At 39.7% G+C, this 19,029-nt stretch overlaps 1 protein-coding gene across 3 annotated transcripts in view; it reads left to right on the top strand.

The window, feature by feature from the left end:
- The window catches only part of GPRIN3 (GPRIN family member 3), an 80,543-nt gene that overhangs the window by 31,031 nt on the left and 30,483 nt on the right, over positions 1 to 19,029 (top strand). Inside the window, exon 3 of one of the 3 annotated variants that reach the window (XR_009448731.1) lies at positions 4,212 to 4,299. The exons of the other annotated variants lie outside the window; for them this stretch is intronic. The gene's annotated coding sequence lies outside the window, so the exon portion shown is untranslated. Of the gene's footprint in view, positions 1 to 4,211; positions 4,300 to 19,029 lie in introns of those variants that run through there. 3 annotated transcript variants of the gene reach the window in all.

Genomic DNA, 19,029 nt, shown 5'->3' on the forward strand with positions numbered 1-19,029 from the left:
GAGTTGACCCTCATCACCCTCCGATCACCAATCACCGGATTGGCCCCTTGACCAGGCCTGAGGCTTCTGGCCGAGGCGTCCGGCCCGGGCAGCGGGGACCCGCAGCTGCAGCGGCCCCGCGATTGTGGGCTCCGCTTTAGGCCCAGGCAAGGGACCCCTAGCTCCTGGGACTGCCAGCTTCAACCGTGCCCAGCTCCCATCGCTGGCTCCACCCCTACTTCCTGCTATCACTGGCCAGGGCGGAAAAGGCGCCTGATTCTCCGATCATGGCTGGGGGGCAGGGCAAAGGCGGCCCTGGGGCCGCCTTTGCCCTGCCCCCCAGCTCTTAGCTCCCCCCTGGGTTTCCGATCACTGTCTGTGGCAGGGGGCTTCTTCCTGCTTTCCCTTTCGCCTCCCTGCATTGTGCCTACATATGTAAATTAACCGCCATCTTGTTGGCAGTTAACTGCCAATCTTAGTTGGCAGTTAATTTGCATATAGCCCTGATTAGCCAATGAAAAGGGTAGCTCGTACGCCAATTACCATTTTTCTCTTTTATTAGTGTTGATTATTGACTGTATTCCCTATGCTGTACTTTACATCTCCTGACTATTCTGTAACTACCAATTTATAATTAATCCCTTCATCTTTTTCACCTAATGCCCCCACTCCGTCCCCTCTGGCAACCATCAGCTTGTTCTCTGAATCTGAGTTTGTTTCTGTTTTTAGATTCCACGTACATGTGAAATCACATGGCATTTGTCTTTCTCTGACTTATTTCACTTAGCACAATTACACTGATTTACTTTATATACCTTTTCCCCATCAGTGTCCATTTCAGTTTACATACAGGGGGGTCATTAGTAATTTCTTTTAGGAATAATTATAGAAAAAGGACATAGTAAGAAACATAAGTAAGGACATTTGTGAAAATAAAAAGTGATGGATAATAGTAGAGAATTGAGATTTTTTTTTGCGGTGCAGCCTGAGATTTCCAACACATTTTCAGAATTAAAATGTCAAGTTATGGACCAGGATCAAGTTTATTCTGTGATTATGGAGTGGGTGGGTGAGGAAAAGACACTAGGGAATGGGCAGTGTACTTGAGTAGAAAATACACCTGGTGGTGAGTTTGTATTAGTAAGAAAGCCCAAGTAATTCTACTACCACTATCACTAATAGTACTGATGTTGCTAACTCCATGTGCCAAGCTATCTTCCAAGAATTCAGTGCAACCATATGAGGTTGATGCTATGTTCATCCCTGTTTTACAAGTCCCAGGCAGTAAGGAAGGAAGTAATTTACCTGAGGTCACACAGCTCTAAGTGACAAGCTGGGTTTGAGTCCAAACTGATCCCAGAAGCACACTCTTACCACCACGCTTACACAGCCTCTCCTGCAAACAAGTGTTTCCAGAAGGTGAGGGACGTGGTCATTCTGAATGGCTAGTGTGTACTCGAATGTGTTGTTTTCATCCTCCTTCCTCTGCTCATTCTTTTTCCCTTGTCTTGATGGTCTCATTCCACATGGCTAACTCTTCATCCTTCAGGCCTCAGCCCAGGGGTCATCATGCTCTGCACAGCTTTCCAGAACCCTCCTTAAGGGGTGGGGTCCCTCTTGTCGAAGCTTTGCTTCACTTCCATTTGGAGGCCCTGCGTGACCCCTCTCTTGATGCATCAATAGTGCGCTCTCATAAAGCCTGTATCTCGCTCTCCCAAGGGGCTCACCACCTTGTCTTCTAATCATTCTTTTATGACTCTGCCTCACCCCCTAGATAGAAACTTCCTGACGATGAGGACTAGTATATTCACCATGATATTCTCAGTGTCTCAGACATGGCAACTACTTAAATGTTTGATGAATGAATTAATGAGTGAATATACATATTAAAATGTCATGTATAGAAGTATGTTATTTCCACTTTTCAGGCCTGATGCTTTACGATCTTTCCTTCCCCCTTACTCCTCATTAAGCTTAGAGCTGTTCCTGAGGCCCACCTTGTGTGTACAATATCTGTGAGATTACTTACACACTGTTCCTGATGCTTTTTCCTTCCCAGGATTGTACCAGGTCTCTATTGGTCCCCAGGAAGGCTTCCCAGGTTGCACAAGTTGGAATGAGTCTTTCTCCTGTGTTACTTTTGAAATCTCTGGTACTGAAATTGTCTTTCTCCCCCAAAGATGCCAGATGCTGAAGGCGAGGATTGAGTCATACTCATTTTTGTGGCTCTCTAGAAACTACCATAGGCCTGGCTCTAATACATGTTTAACAATTTGGGATAGCCAAAAAATAATATGTTTCATGTTTAGAACTTCAGGTCCTTTACTTAGTTGCATAAGACTTGAGTGATTACTAAGAAAAATAATTACTCCAATGGCCCTGCTTTAATCTCATCTCCTAGCCTTCATTTAAGCACAAGGTTTTATGATCAAAACATAAAAGTCCTTAGCTAGTCTGAACATACGTAGATGATGTTCTTATCACTATTAGAAAAAAATATCCCCCGTTACCATCTGAGGGTAATATAGTTGCATGTGTGGCAAATAATCAGATTAATGAATTCTTAAAGTAAACAAGTCCAGCTTGTTATATCTTTGTTAGGTGAATTTCCAAAGATTTGGGAGGACTGTAACATAAACTCTGAGACTGATTCATAATTCCCATGATAACATGGAAGTAGCCCACTAAGCCACTTTAGGCCATGAGGAGATCATTTCTAGTGAGTAAAGTGCTGCTACTTCTGACAAGTGACTTCTCAGGCTAACCTTCTACACACTTAGGATTGATCCTTTTTTAATGAGCTCTTGTAAACCTGTGGGTGTATAAAGGATGCAGACCACTAAAGCAAGTGAGAAATCACAGCTGCTCAATGGTCAGGTTAACAAGACATGATGTAAACTTTCCTGACTTCCAGTTATTTTACATGGTATATTTTATTACTTAGAGATTCATATAATATTTACTTCTGTTGTAAACTGCTAGTCAAAGCAGTAAAAAAATGCAAAGCAAACAGTTCATGATTTGAAATAACATGAACACAATTCTCTTCATTGCTAGTGAATAAAATGAACTTCAGTAATGGAAACATCTTTCATGTTAAAGTAATTTTGTTGGCAATGCCTTGAGCATTATTGGTCTAATGTGAGATCTTATTTCCCCATTAACTTATAGCCACTCTACTTGATGATTTGCAATACTCCATTTGAAGGAAATAAAAATCACACTCCTTTTGAGGCATGTTAACGTTCACCAAATGTTAACTGCACATCTTTTTTTTTTCTTGACATTTTTGTGCAGGATACTGGGATTGCCAGGTAGGCACTCATTCTACTCTCTTGAAGCTTACCATCTAACAAAGGGGAAAAAAACAACAATGATGACAGCATTGCAATGCATTATAATAGAGATAGGCATAGTCAGAGTGGAAGAGGCATCTGAATTAGGGGTTAGGAAAGGCAAGGCATAAAGAGTGGAAAAGCATAAGGAAGGTTCCCCAGAGGAGATGCTGAGCTGAATTGAGGTTAGCAAGGGAATAAAGAGAGGAAGGGTGCATTGGTTTCCTAGATCTGCCATAGCAAAATACACTAACTGGGTGGCCTACCACAGCAACAATTTATTTTCTCATTGTTCTGTAGGCTGGAAGTTTAAGATCAAGGTGTTGGCAGGGTTGGTTTCTTCCAGTGGCTCTGAGGGAGAATCTGGTCCATGTCCTTCTCCTAGCTTTGGATGGCTGCCAGTAACCCTTGGTGTTCCTTGGTTTGTAGATGCATCACTCCAGTCTCTGCTTCTGTCTTCACAGGACCTTTTCCCCTATGTCGGTGTCTATGCCTAAATTTTTCTCTTCTTATACCAGTCATATTGAATGTAGGGCCCACCCTAACCCAATCTGCACTTGATTATATCTACAAAGACCCTATTTGCAGTTAAGCTCACAGATTCACAGGTTCTGGGTGGGCCTGAATTTTAGGGAACAGCATATAACCCAGTACAGAGGGCATTCAAGGGCATCCTGGAGGAAGGTGGAGAGGTTTTGATCAACCACAGGTCCTTCTCAGTGGTTGGATTGAAAGGCAATGAGGATACAAAAATGTTAGGAGGGTTAAGAGGTAACAGGAGCCTCATCACAAAGAGCTTGTGTGCCAAGCTCAGGAATGCGAGCTTCCTCAGGAAACCTGTGGGTGTTACTGAAGGATTTTGATTCTGAGAGTTCCATGATCATATTTGCATTTTAGAAAACCCTCCAACAGCAGTGTGGAGAATTGAAGAAGGTACAGATTGGAGGCAGAGAGATTATATAAGAAGCTCTTGAAATAATTATGGCAAGAAATGGTAAGTACCCATATTATATCAGCAATAGGAAGACTAGAGAGAAGGTGGTAGATGGAGATATTAAAAAGGAAAGATGTAGCCCTAGCCTGATTGGGTTTGATTCTGATCTAAGGCACGTACCTTGGTTGCAGGCTCCTCCCTGGCCTGGATCCTGGTCCCGGGCACGTACAGGAGGCAACCAATCGATGTGTTTCTCTCACATCAATATTTCTCTCTGCCTTTCCCTCTCTCTTCCACTCTTGCTAAAAGATCAATGGGACAATATCCTCAGGTGAAGATTAACAAAAATAAAAAGATAAAAAAGAAAGATGTATAAGACTTGGTAGTTAGTTAGATATTAGGAATTAGAAGAGAGAGGAAAGAGTGGCTTTGAAGTTTCTGGCTTATGTGAGGATATGGAGGTGACATGCACTGAGATTACTAAGAAAGAACATGTTTAGAGGTAAAGTGGATGAGTTTTTGGACATACATAATTTGAGGTATCACTAACACATAAGCAGGGAGCTGCTATTTTGAAGATTGATAGACAGTTCTAGCTGGAGATGGATTTCAAATTCATGACATATAAGTAATTGTATTCCCCAGGATGAGTATAAAGTGGGAGGAGCAAGTCTGGGAAATGCCAACATTTAGGAAATGAACTGAGGAAAAAGAACCAAAATATGGCAATAAGGAGGTGACTTGAGAAAAGAGGAAAACCAAGTAAGAACACATCAGAGATAAGATAACTTTCACAAAGACAGTGCTCAGAATGTCAAATGCTGGAGAAAAGTAAACAAATATGGGAAGAGGAAAGTGTTTACAATCATGTATCACTTAACAATGGGGATATGGTCTGAGAAATAGGATGATTTTGTTGTTATAGAACATTACAGAGTACTTACATAAGCTTCTGGTATAGCTTACTACACACCTAGGCTACGAAATGCTATAGAGTACTACTGTATGAATAGTGTAGGTAATTGTAACACAATGGTAAGTATTTGTTTCCCTAAGCATATCTAATCATAGAAAAGGTACCGTAACAATACAGTATAAAAGACAGGGCACTTGCTATGAATAGAGCTTGTGGAACTGGAAGTTGCTCTGGATGAGTCAGTGAGTGAGTGGTGAGTGAATGCGAAGACCTAGGACATGACGTGCACTATAAGACCTAGGACATGACGTGCACTACTGTAGACTTTATAAACACTGTACACTTAGGCTACACCAAATTTATAAAAAATATTTTCTTTAATAATAAATTAAACTTAGCTTACTCTAATTTTTTACTTTATAACCTTTTTAATTTTTAACTCTTTTAATGACATTTAGCTTAACACTCACTTAGCTGTACAAAAATATTTTCTTTTTGACATCCTTATTCTATAACCATATATATATATATATATATATATATATATATATATATATATATATTACTTTTTAAACATTTCTGTTAAAAGCTAAGACACAGACACACACATTAGCCTAGGCCTACACAGGGTCAGAATGATCAATACCACTGCCTTCCACCTCCACTCTTGTCCCACGGGAAGGGCTTGGGGAGCAGGAACACAATGGAGCTGTCTTCTCCTACAATAGCAGTGTCTTCTTCTGGAACACCTCCTGGAGGACCTGCCTGAGGCTCTTCTGGAGGAGGTGTCACTCTTCAGAACTATGTCCATGGTGGCTTGCTTGGTTTGTGTGGGTTTTTTTTTTTTTCATTATAGATTTGTTTATAAGCAGATAAACTGTGAACATTCTCCTCTATTCATGAAAAAATTTTAGTGTTGGAGTTTATGTTTTCAAACTTTTAAGGAGCTTGTTGAGGTCTGCAAAAGCTTCTGCTAACCCCTTCACTGTGAATTTTCTTGGGGGCAGTTCTTCTTTAGCTTCTCCTGCCTCTTCTTCAGTTACGCATTCTTATTCTAGTTCTAGCAACTCCTCGTTAGTCAAATCCTCAGAAACCATCTGTAGGAGCTCATCACCTTCATCCTCATCCACCTCTAGGTTAAAGTTGTTTGCCATCTTAAACACAGCCTTGTTGATTTTTGCAAACTCCTCATTCTCTGCAAATCCTTTGTAGTTATGGACAAACCTCTTGAGTGTCTTCTTCCAGATGCCATTCCTGCACTCGTTGGCAGCATCACCCAAAGCCTTAGCAAGGTTCCTGAGGCAGTCATAGGTATTGTAATCTTTCCAGAATTCCATCGGAGTCCTCTCGGTGTCCTCCTTGGTTGCATCCGTAGCCTTGGCAAAGGTCCTCCTCATGTTGTAGGCCTTAAAAGTTGATATAGCTCCTTGATCCATTGGTTCAAATAGGTGGTATCTGGAGGGAGAAAAACCACTTTGCTGTTGGGATAAAGATCACCAATATGCCCTGGCCGGTTTTGCTCAGTGGATAGAGCGTCGGCCTGCAGACTCAGGGGTCCCGGGTTCGATTCCGGTCAAGGGCATGTACCTTGTTTGCGGGCACATACCCAGTAGGGAGTATGCAGGAGGCGGCTGATCAATGTTTCTCTCTCATCGATGTTTCTAACTCTCTATCCTTCTCCCTTCCTCTCTGTAAAATATCAATAAAATATATATTTTTTAAAAAGATCACGAATAAAAAGAGGATTTCCAGAAGCATTATCAACAATAAGCAAAATATTGAAAGGTATGTTGTTCACCACACAGTACTGCTCCATTTCACTGGCATAGCCATTGAGGAGGGCATCTTGGAAGAGGAGCTGAGTTATCCATGACTCCTTATTGCTTCTGTAGTATGCTAGCTTAATGGAATGCTTGAAGACCCTGGGGTTCTCACGGTGCCAGATCACAAGGTTTTCCATTTGTAGCCTGCAACATTGCCCCCAAGCAAGACTTATTCTGTTCTTAAATACCTTGAAACCTAGCACTGGCTTGGTCTCATTATGGGTGAGAGCCCTTCCAGGCATCCGTTTCCAGAATAGACAGGTTTCATCCATATTGAACATTTGCTCTGGCAAGCAATTTTCCCCCATAATCAGCTTGTCTAGAGTTTTCCAAAATTCTTCAGCTGCCTCCACATCAATACTCGCAGACTCACCACTCACTTTCACTTTATATGAGTAATGATTCTGGGAATCATTTAAATCACCCAGAGCTAACAGTAAATTTAGTGTCATAACTGAGTGCAGACTTTTAACATTGCAAACAGACTTGTGCTTTGACTATGATCATCATGGTGCTAAGAGGGATACACTTCTGTGAATGGTCTTCAATCCAGGCCATTAGGAGTTTCTCCACATCTCATACAGGCCCTTCTCAAATTTTTATTATTCTTGTTGCTTCTATCACTTTGTTCTCGTTCTACAAGATCAAAGCTATGGTGAAATGTGACATGCTTGACAGACAAGCAGTAACCATCACTGATTTTCCATCTTCGTAGTCCTAATCACTGTTAATTTCATTTCCAGGTTAAATACTCAATGCAGCCTCTTACTGGCAACATTAGCAATGAATTTTGTACACTTAGGGGCCATGATGAACAATACAACACGAGTTTAAATCAACCGTGAAAGAAAATGATGCAATCAAGAGACGCAGTAAACACAAGATGTATGAGGCTCCTGCCAGCATAAAATGGCATACCGTTTTACAGTAACCTTTTTTTTAATAAGTAGAAAGAGTACATTCTAATGTATCTATTTATAGCATAGTAAATACATAAAACATTAACATAGTCATTTATCATTATATGTAGTGTACAGAATTGATGTGCCATCCTTTTATACACTTGGCAACACAACAAGTTTATTTATACCATTACCACAAACACAAGAGTAATGCATTGTGCTATGACATTTTTTTTTTTGATATTTCTACACATTTATTTCAATTTTCTTTTTTTTTTTAATTGCTTAAAGTATTACAAAGGGTATTACATATGTATCCATTTTATCCCCCTGCCCTAGACAGTCCCCTAGCCTCCCCTATCACCCAGTGTCTTATGTCCATTGGTTATGCTTATATGCATGCATACAAGTCCTTTAGTTGATCTCTTACCCCCCTACCTCCTGCCCCCCAACCCTCCCCGGCCTTCCCGCTGCAGTTTGACAATCTGTTTGAGGCAGCTCTGCCTCTGTATCTATTATTGTTCAAAAGTTTATAATGGTCTCTATTGTCCATGAATGAGTGAGATCATGTGGTATTTTTCCTTTATTGACTGGCTTATTTCACTTAGCATAATGCTCTCCAGTTCCATCCATGCCGTTGCAAATGGTAAGAGTTCCTTCCTTTTTACAGCAGCATAGTATTCCATCGTGTAGATGTACCACAGTTTTCTAATCCATTCATCTACTGATGGGCACTTAGGCTGTTTCCACATCTTAGCTATGGTGAATTGTGCTGCTATGAACATAGGGGTGCATATATCCTTTCTGATTGGTGTTTCTGGTTTCTTGGGATATATTCCTAGAAGTGGGATCACAGGGTCAAATGGGAGTTCCATTTTCAGTTTTTTAAGGAAACTCCATACTGTCTTCCATAGTGGCTGCACCAGTCTGCATTCCCACCAGCAGTATTGTGCTATGACATTTTGATGGCTGTGACTAGGCAGTAGGAACTTTTCAGCTCCATTATAATCTTATGGGCCTACTGTTGTATATGTGGTTCATTGTTGACTGAAACGTCGTTATGCAATGCATGACTTTGTTTTGGCAAAATCCAATCATCAGTGACTTTAGCAAGGGCAGTTAGTGGAATGGCAGGAAGGACAGGAAGAAACAAGGTGATAATAGATTTGGGAGTGACTGTGCAGGAAGGAAGGGGTGTAAGGAAGCTCTACATAGTGGCCTTGGGGTAGGGTATTGGGCGGGGGGGAAGAAGTAGGGACACTTCTTCCAAATAAAGGAGTCTACTTAGAACATAGTCTTAAGGCAGTTGAGGGATTTTTCACACAGTTGCCATTGTGAACTTTTAAAAATATGAATAAAAATAAGGACACATATGTAATACCTTAATCAATAAACAATATATATTTTCTTCATGCTTTATGTAATGAACATTTTTTGTTGCCCACCCACCTTTATCTCCTCTTGGAAAACTGATTCTTCCCCTTGGTGTGCAGCCTTAGTAGAATTCTCAGTCAAGGTGTCCTGCCCTCACCTAGGCAAGGGCCAACTGAGCCTCTCTTCCAAGATATTAAATCTGGGGACTTTAACTGATACTGGGGTTTTAGAATGGGGTGGGGTTGTTAGAGTTCATTTATCCCAGTGACAGTTCTCTTCTATGCCCTGCTCCTATAACCTACCCCTCAATTCTATGGCAACCCGTATGCTTAGCTGTGGTACCTTAGATTCTGAACCACAAAACTTGGGTTCAAATTCAGGTTTGGACACATACTAACTGTGAAATCTGGATCAAGTTAGTTAACTTCCGTGTTCTTGGTTTTCATATTTGTAAAATGTGACTTGTAATAGTGCCTACATATAGTCATTTGTTACATGACAACATTTCAGTCAATTATAGACTACATCAAAAAACTAAATAAATGGAGAGATATTCCGCATTCATGGATAGGAAGACAAAACATTGTCAATATTATCAAGACTCAAAAGTTCATCCCAACTTTATCTATAGACACAATACAATCCCAATCAAAATCCCAGCAAGTTATTCTGTGGATATCAACAGATTCCAACCAACATGATATTGAAGGACAACAAAGTTGGAGGATTGATGCTACTCAAGTTCAAGAGTTCAAGACTTATTATAAAACTACAGTACTCAAGAGTCTTTTATTGGTGAAAGAACAGAAAAATAGATCAAAGGAAAATGTATATGTCATCAGAGTCTGGAAATAGGCCCACATAAGTACATTTAACTGATCTTGACAAAAGAGCAAAGGCAATGCAAGGACGCAAAGATAGTCTTTTTAACAAATAGTGCTGGAACAACTGGACATCCACATGCCAAAAAAAAAAAAAAAGAATCTGGACACTGACCTTACACATTTCGCAAACATTAATTAAAAATGCAATATAGCTCTAAATATAAAATGCAAAACTATAAAACTCCCAGAAGATAAGAGAGAAGAAAACCTAGATGACCACTGGTATGACATGGATCTTTTAGATACAACACCAAAGACATAATCCATCAAATAAAGAATCAATGAGCTCGACTTCATTAAAATTAAAAACTTCTGCTATCAAGAGAATTTGAAAACAAGCCACAGACTAGGAGAAAAATATTTGCAAAAGACATATCTAATAAACGGCTGTTATTCATAGTGTACAAAGAACTCTCAACACTATGAAAACAAGCAAACCAATTTTTTAAAAAATGGCCCAAAGATCTTAACAAATACTTCACCAAAGAAGGTATACAGATAGCAAATAAGCATATGAGAATGTGCTTCACATCATATCTCATAAGGAAAATGCAAATTAAAATAATGATACATCACTATATGGCAATTAGAATGGCTAGAATCCAAAACAATCAAAACACCAAATGCTGGTAAGTGTGGAACAACAGTAACTCTCATGTGTTGCTTGTAGGAATGCAGAATGGTGCAGCCACTTTGGCAGCCTCTTACCATGTGATTGAACAGTTGTGCTGCTTTGTATTTACCCAAAAACCTGCACATAGCTATTTACAGCAACTTTATTCATAATTATCAAAATGCAGAAGCAACCAAGATACCCTTTAGTGGGTAAATGGATAAATAAACTAGGGCACACTCAGACAATGAAACATTATTCAGTGCTGACAAGAAATGAAAAGACATGGAGAAAACTTAAATGCATATTACTATATGAAAGAAGCTAATCTAAAAAGGCTACATGCTTCATGGTTCCAAATATATGACCTTCTGGAAAAGCCAAAACTAAAGAGACAGTAAAAAAGATCAGTGTTGCCCTGACTGGTTTGGCTCAGTGGATATGGCATCCGCCTGTGGACTGAAAGGTCCCAGGTTCGATTCCGGTTAAGGGCATGTACCTTGGTTGCGGGCACATCCCCAGTGCGGGGTGTGCAGGTGGCAGCTGATCGATGTTTATCTCTCATAGATGTTTCTAACTGTCTATCCCTCTCCCTTCCTCTCTGTAAAACATCAATAAAATATATTTTTTTAAAAAGATCAGTGTTTTCCAGGAGTTGAGGAGTGGCATGGGGAAAGGGATGAATAGGTAAAGCACAAAGGATCTGGGCATCTGTGTAATACCATAATGATGGTTACATGTCATTATACATTTGTCCAAACCCAGAGAGGAACAACACTATAAACATGAGGTGATTATGATGAGTTGGTTTAGGTTCACTTGTAACAAATGTACCGCTCTGGTGGCGGGATGTTGATAGTGGGGGAGGCCATGCATGTGTGAGAGAGGGGCGTATGGGAAACCCTATACCTTCCTCTCAATTTTGCTATGAACCTTAAGCAGATCTTTAAAAAGTCTTAATATTTAAACAAAGATTAATAGTGTTTGGGGATGGTGAGATTAGGGATTTTTTAAATTTTTTTGGTTAAATTGTTTGTATTCTAAAGTTTAGTTATATTTATTGTTGGTGGTTGAAGTAATCATACTTCTCAACTGATTTTAGCTTATGAGCACTGGTCTGTAAAGGACCCTGTCTTGTTTAGTTAATTTAATAATAATTTCTCTTCATTCTTCTACCTCACTTCTGTCCCTCTCTTCATGGGCCTCCATGGCCCATCCTTCCTTTTCCATATGTTCTTATAAAAAGGACATAATATAAAAGTATATGTATATTTTTATTGTATAAAATTTTTAAAAGAAACCAATTGCTGATTGTCTTTTTCAGATCATCTTTCTGCATATATAAACAGTTAAGGGAAATAAAAATTCTATGTAATAATAGAAGTGACTAGTGCAATAATAATTAATGAAAGGGATCTATAAGAATAGATTGAATTAAAATATGAATTATAATATCATTAGCAAAAGCTATAATAATCTAATTAAAATAAATATTCTGAAAGGAATCTAAGATCAATATAGAGACCATCAGTAGAATAAACAAAAACAGGAGTTGTATGAAATGCAATTATTCATGATCATACCTGGTACATAGAGAGTGATCAATAAGTTTTGTGAAAGAATGAATGGTATATTCAAAGTTTTTTTAGTATCAAAAAAATACCTGACATTATTTGCTGTGAGGCAGAGAGACAAGATAGCTCTGAGCTCCAAGACAGGGCATACTGTTTATCTCTTTTCTACTAATTTAAGCAAGAATTTCCTGGAATGCAATTCTCTTCAGGCAGGTTAACCTCTCAGAATCTTCCCTGAAAATAGTCTGCCTGGCCTAGCTCAGCTGTAGCCATTATTCATTACAGATCAGAGCACTCAGCATAAAAGTGACCCACTGTTAAGATCAGAGAGGCAGCGTGGGGTTTTGTTTTTCTTTATGAAACGTGTCAGCAAATATTAACCAGTCTGATTAGGATCCCAGATGGCATTACAGTGACGATGTCACAGTTCGTCATTACTGGTGACGTGGACAAGGAGGCACACGAAGGTCTGTTTCACTGAGGAAGGAATAAAGAACAACCGAGAAAGGGGTTGCACAATCATTTTTCCTGCCGCTCTGTGCAGCGCTGATAGGAAATGAGTGAGGAGGAAGGAGATTGGCATTCTGCTCCTCCTCCAAGAATGGATGCAATTTATTATTGTGTTGCCGCGGCACAGACCTGCCAGAGCACATCTTATCCAACTGTCAGGGAGTCGTTCTGAAGAAAGAAGAGGAAAACTATCCTTTTTGCCTCTGTTTTTATTCCTGTTTTCCTACGGATTCCAAAACACTCAACTACAACCTAAGGTCAAAGAATGTGCTAATTCCATCTAGCATTGAGTGGCTGCTGGCTCTGGGCAGAGTGCTATTATTTTATTATTGATTAGACTATCTTGAATAGCAAAATGTAGACATCCTTGGTAAAAAAAAAAAAAATTAAATTGGATATTCAGCTTTTGTTCTGTTACAGATCACAAGGTCAACCCTGCCTTGTATTTGAGCTGTCTTCTCAAAGACACTGCTTTACTTAAGTTAGTGCCTTCCACCCCACCCCCGTGTGTGGATGCACACAGCGGCCACTGCAACACACACACACACACACACACACACACACACACACACACACACACACACACGCAGCGTTTGCCTGGCCCCTTACTGGCAAATGTAGAAGTCACCAGGACATAGTACTTGCCGAAAATAGTGACGCTCCTCTGGCCACATCTGTAGCTCCTATGCCTGACCTGCTTCAGTGGTTATATTGGATGCCAACCCCAGGCACCCATTCCTGCTTCATTTATCTGTCAGTGAGTGACTTTTCCCAGGGCAGCCAGCTGGTCTTCACTCTCCCATGTCAATGCTGATCTAATTAGCTGTGAAAGGTGATCAGGAAGGAGGGCAGCACTGGAAAGACAGGGAATTGGGAGAGATATAACTAGGGACAAGAGTAGCACCTTTTTACCCTCCCCCTTCCCCACCTCATAGCATCAGCTCAGGAGGTCCCAGTCCCTGCCTGGTCCTATAAATACCTGACTTTGATTCCTTATGAGCTGTTGCCCACCACAGCTCCTTACACCTCTGTTCCCTGACCCACTGCCCACTCTCCAGTTCCCATCCAGGCAACCAGCATTATGCCCATGGCTGGGTGTTAAGGGAGTGCTGGTCTGGATTGCTTGTCAGGTGGGAGAGGGAGTGTTCCTTCAAGGGCTCCTTATCACAGGAAGCCAACTCACTAAGTTACCTGGGGCTGTGATCACCAAGTCGCTACATGATGTTAGATTCTCCGTGTGTGTTTTATTGAGATTGTGTCTGCAGTGGGTGTTGATAATACCCTCTTAACAATGTGTTTGCAGCCATGCTTGATGGTCCAGAACATATTGGAGCAGAGCCAGAATAGTTTTCTCAAGAAAATTTTGGCCCTGTGAGTAGCAGTCCTTTTGGCAGCTGAGATGGCCTATTATCCAGGCAAAAGGCTCACCAAGACCACCTGATATTTCACAAGACGATGTAAACACCCCCTCCATCTTGGCTGGCTTTTATGTGGAGCCATTCCTAATTATACAGATTGATTCAATAGAGCTGGGAAGAGGGGAGCACAACAACAATATGTAACTTCTTTAAAGCTCCCCAGATAATTCTGATGCCCAGCTAAGTTTGGGATCCACTAATCTAGGCCAAGCCTCTCGTTTGCCTTAAGGAGATACTGAGGCTCTAAAACTTCAAGCCTTGGATCTTCTAAGTAGCAGCGTTCTTCCTACTGCCTCATGCCATGTCCCTGCAAATTTCCCTTTGGAAATGTCTTCAAGGACACTATGAAATTGAACATGATTACTATCAAACAATTAATCCTCTGGTGCCAAAGTGCAAATATCAACATAGCCAAAAAGGCAAGTAACTTCTTAGCGCTGTTATGACCTCACAGACCCTCAGAAAGGGAACCCCCACAGACTACGCTTGGAGAACTTCTGAAGTAGACAATCACCTTCCCAGCTGTTATCCCACACCTTGGTAAGAAGAGCAGCATCAACAAGCAAAGTAAACATGCATTGTCCTGGCCGGTGTGGCTCAGTTGGTTAAGCATCACGATCGATGTTTCTCACATCGATGTTTCTCTCTCCCTTTGTCTTCTCTCTCTCTAAAATCAATAAAAACATTTTTTAAAAGTAAGTAAAATAAAAATAAAACATGCTTCATCTTAATATGTAAAAAGAATGGAGATTTTGTGGGGAAAAAAGTGCTTCTGTAATCACTAGGCTCATTTTTTAAAATTAATATATATTCTGACCATTATAGCTCTGTTGCTATAAGTCTATTTTACTCTCAATTACCTTTTCTCACAACTTGCTAAAATTCTCTAAATCACTGTAATATTCTGATTAGAAATGAATATGACTTTCTGGAGATTTAAATCCCAATTTATAGTGATTATTGGATTAATGCTACAATGGGAATTATCCATTAACTTGAATTTGGGACTTGGGAACAAATTTACTAAATTGATAGATGGTGAAAACATAGATTGCCACATAATGATTTTATTGAATCATTTTTAAATTAAGAAAAATAAGTGATTTATCAAAAGATGTGATTTTCTCCCGCTTTCTTGTTTTCAATATTTCCAAAGTTCTGTGTGCTAGAGTCTAGACTGGGCACCAGAGGGCCCAAGGTGAATACATGGTTACCTCATATATGGAGCTCCAAGACAAGCTCTCTGTTTTTCAATCTGTGAGTCACTATGGTTATTAATTTGGTGGATTTCAGTCACCATTTTAAAATGGAATAGAAAGTATCAGTGGATAACTATTGTTTTAGTAAGATTTTATTTTAGTGGACTAGATAAACAGTTGGATATGAATGGTGTGTACTGGGTTACAGTTTTTGTACACTGAATTGTGTCCAAAGTGCTTGAAATTCACTGGTTTAGATATTATATTGACAGAGAAAAATTTGTGATATCTTAAATATTTCATTGAAGCAAAAATCCCATGAATCATAATTGTTTAAAACAATTACAAACATCGCATCAGAAAAATACCAACAAAATTGGGGGAAATGGAAGTTTGAGTTGAATACCCAAAGAGCAGTTGAGAATGTGAAAAGAAAATTTTATTTTCATAAACTTTAATATAGTAAGTGCTATGATCATCATAATTGCTGTAATCGTATGAGTAACCTTGAAACTCCCAATGGAAAGTCCTTATGGGATTAGCTAGCCAAGGTGTGTGTGGTATGGTACATTGTGACCCATCTCAATAACTGAAACCAGCAATTGCCATCCGTGACTACGCCTCCCCTTTTCTACCCACCTCCCATAGTCTTTTGTTAGAAACCTAATTTTTACAGCCTTCTCACCAAACTATAGACTTTGTTTTCTCTATCCTCTTCCCTAACCAGTTAGAATCCAAGTCCTAGTAATTCTTTTATCAAAAAATATATTGCATCCATGTCTTTCTCTTTCTACTGCCCTTCTCACTGTTTGTCCAGACTATTACTTTAAACACCTGTCCATCTCTGTTACTTTGCTCTCCCTATATGTTCTGTATATCCCATGTACTGCCAGCTGGTCTTTAATGCTGTCATTCCTATCCTGTGCATTTCATTTCTATCCTAGCCCTTCCCAAGTGGAAAGATTTTGAGCTCTGAAGTCAACTTTGTTATTAGTTATTGACTGTGGGCAAATGAAATGTTCTGAGCTCCTGTTTTATCAACTATGAAATGTGAGTTAAATGAGTACTACCCGATAGAGTTATTGTGGGTTTTAATTAAGATCATGTATATGAAGTCCTTAGGACATAAGAACCTGTAGAGTTTAGTAAGTGCTCAATAAAATGTTTCTACATCATTAACCTATATAATGCAATATACCCTCTTCAAGACACTACTTAACTTTCCTTAGTCTAAAATACTATATTCGTAATATTAGTCAAAGCCTCCTGATTCACAGCCTGGCCCATCCTTAAGCATTGTAGCCTCTGAAATGCTACTTCTATAATGCATACTCATCCTTTTTGGCTGCACCAAGTTCCAACTTCTACATTGTACTTCTTGTCTTCTTTCATTCACTTGGCCCTTAGCAATGTATGTGACTTTTGTTTCTCCTATGTGTATTTTGATGTATGAAATTTATAGGAGAGATGCCATAGCAAACATAAAAGTATAAGTGCCAAGTATGGTACAATACATATAGGAAAAATATATTTGAAATAATAAGAAAGAAGTAACCCATTGTTGTCCCCAGACTCAGTGAGGTACTGTGTTTGGCAACTTTCATAAGTTAATTTGATTCTAGGTAACTGACCTTTGTTTTCTTATCATAAAAACAAACTTCAGGGAGACACTTAATAACTGGATTTTATGTGGACCTCGGGGTTATCAGTATTAATCCTTCTTCAACCCTGAGAGGCTGTATGACCACTACCAGATAAATGGGAGCCCTTCATCTCTGCTTTTCTCACTCCTTTTATCTTTTTTACTAGAGGCCCAGCACACGAAATTGTGTGCAGATAGGGTCCCTAGGCTTAGCCTGTGATCAGGGCCATCTCCTGCCTGTTCACCAGTCCCACCCCACCGCCAACACCCACCCGGGTTCCCCATTCGCCATCTGGCGATCTATCAGAGCTTGCGGGCCATGGGGAGGGACCAAGAGGTCAGCTGTTCCAAGTCCCGCCCCACCACCGACACCCAACCTGGTTCCCCATGGTTCCTGGTTCACCAACCAGCAATCGGAGCCTGCAGGCGGCAGGGGGGGGGGGGGACCCAGGAGGTCTGCCTTCTGCCCACGCCAGTCCCTAATTCCACCCCACCACCACCCACCCCAGTTCCCCATGATTCCCCATTGGCCATCCAGCAATTGGAGCCTGCAGGCTGCGGGGAGGGACCAAGAGGTGGTCAATGCCCCTCACAGCAACTGGTTGATCAGTCGTTCTGGTCATTATGCCATTATGGTCACTGGCCTTTTATTATATAGCATGGTAAATAAAGTTACCACATTTCTCTCCTCACTTCCTTAATTTTTTTTTTTTGTCGCTTTGTATTCTGTTTTGGTGATTTTAAAATGGTAATTAATCAACACATGTTGTGAAATATTTTCTACCTAAATGAGAATGGAAGTTACTCAAACTAAGTGAATGAATATGCAAGATTTACATGCTATTAATTAAATTAATCCAACATTTCTAAAATAAATTTTAAATGAAAGGGACATTTATTTCCTTACTTGCTCAAATATTTGATTTAAGTCTGGGTACAATGGCACTCTTCTACTACAGAAAAATACTCCTGTCTTTCTACAAACATTTTTGATCACCAATTGTGTATTAAACTACATAATAAGAGACTGGATTCTTCTGTAATGCCTAATAATTTTCTTGAGGATAATATTAGAATCCCCATTAAATAATCTACAGTGCTTTGTTTTTCCCAACACTTGAATAGGCTTGAAGAACTGCATTTTGTCCTCTATGAGAGAATATGGTTCTAAATAATGGGTATCTTAATCTTAATCTAACTAAAATGTTATTTAGGCATAATCATCTCTTGTATCCTGCCTGCTCTGGTTAACAATTTCTGAAACATATGTCACAGTTTAGATATTAAGCCTTAGAGATGATTCATTATGAAAAGAATGAATTCAAACCACACTAGCCTTTTGGAGGAAAGGAGAAAGACCGGGCAGATGGGGTTGTTGTGGGATGGGTTTAGATAATATAACACAGACCTAGTTCTAGGAAGGTGACCTGGAAGAGAAGGTTAGTGATGTACTATTTAGGTGCTTTCTAGCTCTTTAATAACTGCTCCACACATTCAGCACACTGGCCCAAAAAAAAAGTCATTCTTGTTTAGTTGAAGTGCTAATCTAATTTGTAGAGGAAATCCAACAGAACTATTATAACAGGAGAAATGAGAAGGAAGAACCACTTACAATTGTCATCTTTGAAAAATGTAATTTATACCAGAGTATGCAATATTGTTTTGAAAATCAGAAGGAATGTTTCCCTCAAGAAACCAGTAACTAACCTAGAAATTTTTAGAGATCCCTTCTGGGTGGGAATAAATCCTGCCATTACACTTTTTGTTTACCTTAATGGCCATGTATATATATCAAGCAAACCTCAAAATCATATGTGCTTTTCCTTTTACTCCTTCTAACTGACAGTCTTACACTTTACCTTACAATCATTTAAGGACTTAAACAACTTCACTATTTTTCTTACATTAATAGCCAATTTTTCAAAA

Source organism: Myotis daubentonii, chromosome 1 (genome assembly GCF_963259705.1).
Source record: "Myotis daubentonii chromosome 1, mMyoDau2.1, whole genome shotgun sequence".
NCBI classification, from domain to species: Eukaryota; Metazoa; Chordata; class Mammalia; order Chiroptera; family Vespertilionidae; genus Myotis; species Myotis daubentonii.